General features: G+C 33.8%; 1 pseudogene; it reads left to right on the forward strand.

The window, feature by feature from the left end:
- The first annotated feature begins 247 nt into the window (after positions 1–247).
- Positions 248–946, forward strand: LOC102482617 (centromere protein K pseudogene; annotated as a pseudogene).
- Positions 947–2,745: the final 1,799 nt, after the last annotated feature.

The raw sequence follows: 2,745 nt of genomic DNA on the forward strand, positions 1-2,745 counted from the left end.
CAGTCAATTCCTGTCACTGGTAGGTAGAAATCTGATCATTGACCATGTCTGTATTTTGTGATACTGTTGGATACTTGCATGTTGCCTGGCTGGAATGACCACAGGAAAACCACAGATGATAACACACTTGAACATGTTTTCTACAGAGAAATTAACCAATACAATTTTATCTTTTAGAAAATGAATTATAGGATTTATGACTGACTCTGTGAAGATTAAGAAAATCACAAAGCACGTGTCAGTGAATCAATAAAACCTAAATTCTGATCATATTACGGATATGAAAATGCTACAGATAGTAAAGAACTTATCAAAGAACGTGAAATGTGGAAAGCTCTGGAAGAATGTCAGAATAAATTATCATTTATTGGAACTGAAACACTCACTGATTCAACTGCTCAGTAATTCCCCTGACTAAAAGATGTTCTGGTCACATTAGGAAAAGAAGAGTCCCCAAAATTAGGACAGGATCTTAAAATGGTATTATCTACTATTCAGTCAATGAATGAGAAGTTAAAGGAAGACTTGGAAAGGGAGCAGCAGTGGTTGGATGAAGAGCAACAGATAGTACTACACAATGGATTGAAAAATCAGGTCGTGACATTTTCTGAATCAAGACTTTTTAATGAGCTGAAAACTAAAATGCTTAAGGTAAAAGAATATAAGGAGAAACTCTTGATTACCTAGGGTGAGTTTCTAGATCATTTTCCTCTGCCTGATGGAAATACTAAAAAGAAAAAGAAAAACATTCAAGAATCACCTGCACAGCTAATAACACTGCATGAGATGTTGTTCTTATAGATGATTCGAGGTTCCACATGATCCGTATGCCAAAATGAGTGATTCCTTTTGGCCACCTTATATGGGGCTGCTACTACGTGAAGGAATTGCCTTGAGACATCCAAAAGATCCAACTCAAATAAGACTAGAAGCCTTCCATCAGTAAAAGGATGATTTTTTTTTTAACACAGTAAAGAATTTAACACAGGACTATTTGGATAAAGAACAGTATTGCAAATCAAAGAACGTAGTCCATCTTCCTTTCATCCTCCCATGACACAGGCAACCATCTACTATTGACTTTAAAATGGTCCTTTCTTACTGAGTCAATGCTTTGGTCTTTTACACTGTAGGAAAAAGAATGCAAATGAAAAGGATTCTAGACTTACAAAGCATTTAAGGTACCTTCCTTCATGCAATATTCTTTGAAACACTTAATTTGTGACATTGCTAGTGTGACATTTTTCTTTTTAAATTTGTAATGGTATGTTTTATGCATTTTGCATTCCACTTGGTGCTTCACTTCTTTATATTTTGGAATTAAAGTGTAAAGATTATGTAATTTGAAGATGGCTTTAAATTTAAGTAATAATCTGATATAGAAGGAGGCATAATTTAAAATATTTACTAAATATGCTCCATCTGTAATGCTTTATTTCTAAATAAATTAAAAAGTTGAGATATAAACATACTAATAGATAAAGCTAGCTTGAAAACTGTATTTTACTGTGTGCTATGTACCAAGTGACATTGTGTATTAATCCATTTTTTATTCTGCTAGTTATAACCAACAAAATTGTGTTCGTGATATTTGTTAATCCTTTATGAAATATAAGTAAACTTCTCTGAAAACCTCAAAAAAAGGTGAATTACAGGAATGAAAATAGAAATTAATTTTATTAATTCCAAATTCTGCGTATGTTTCCACTAAAGCGAATATAAAAAATATTAAAGTAATTTGACATTATGCTTTCTTCTCTGGCTTTCATATTAATTTTCTACAAATTACCACAAACATGGAAGTGTGAAAGAGCATGCCCTAATTACCTCACAGTGTACATGACTCAAAAGTCAGGTATGAATTATCTTGGACCTCAACTCAGGCTTTAACTAGGCTGAAATCAAGTTACTGGCTAAAACTGTCTTTCATTTGAGGCATAAGGTTCTCTTCCAATCACACTGGTTGTTGAAAGATTGTAGTTCCTTGTGATTACAGGACCAAAATCTTTTTCCTTCCAGATGTTGGCCAGAGACCACACTCAATCTTAGAAACCACCTTCAATTTTTTGCCATTGTAGCCCCTTCAATAGGCAGCTCAAAATGGGGACTATGCTTCCTCAAGGTTAGCAGGAGAAATCTCTCTTGCTTTGAAGCTTTCTGACCTCTTTTAAAGTCTCACATGATTAAATTAGGCCAAACCAGGATAATCTCTCTTTTGATTAACTCAGAGTCACTGATTGGGAACCTTAATTACGTCTTTAAAATCCCTTCTGCCATATAATGTAACATAATCATAGGAAGGATATTTCATCACATCACAAGACCCTCTAGAAGGAAGTGGATATTATACACAGTATGTACACCAGCATGGTAAGAATCTTGGGAGCTAATTTAGAATTCTAACTACTACCTCTGTAATCTGGATATTTTGAAATTTTAACTGGGATGTTTATGATAGCTGATAAACCACATAAACTGCCAGAGATTAAAGAAAAAAATTTAACTTCTACATGAACACACAAGTTGCTACTCGTAATGACCACATACAATTAACTGTAGCAATCAAAGATGGTCATTGGCCCTGAATACATAAATGAAATTATTAGCATTTGTTTGAATTGTCTAAATAGCTACAGATGTTTATATTGAGAGTCTGGGTAAACATCTGGCCACATAAATCTTTAAAGGAAAAATATGAGACTGCAACTCTGACATCGAAAGAAAGGAAAAGTCATCACTTAACTT

The sequence above is a fragment of the Tupaia chinensis genome, unplaced genomic scaffold, assembly GCF_000334495.1.
Source record: "Tupaia chinensis unplaced genomic scaffold, TupChi_1.0 Scaffold000173_1, whole genome shotgun sequence".
NCBI classification, from domain to species: Eukaryota; Metazoa; Chordata; class Mammalia; order Scandentia; family Tupaiidae; genus Tupaia; species Tupaia belangeri.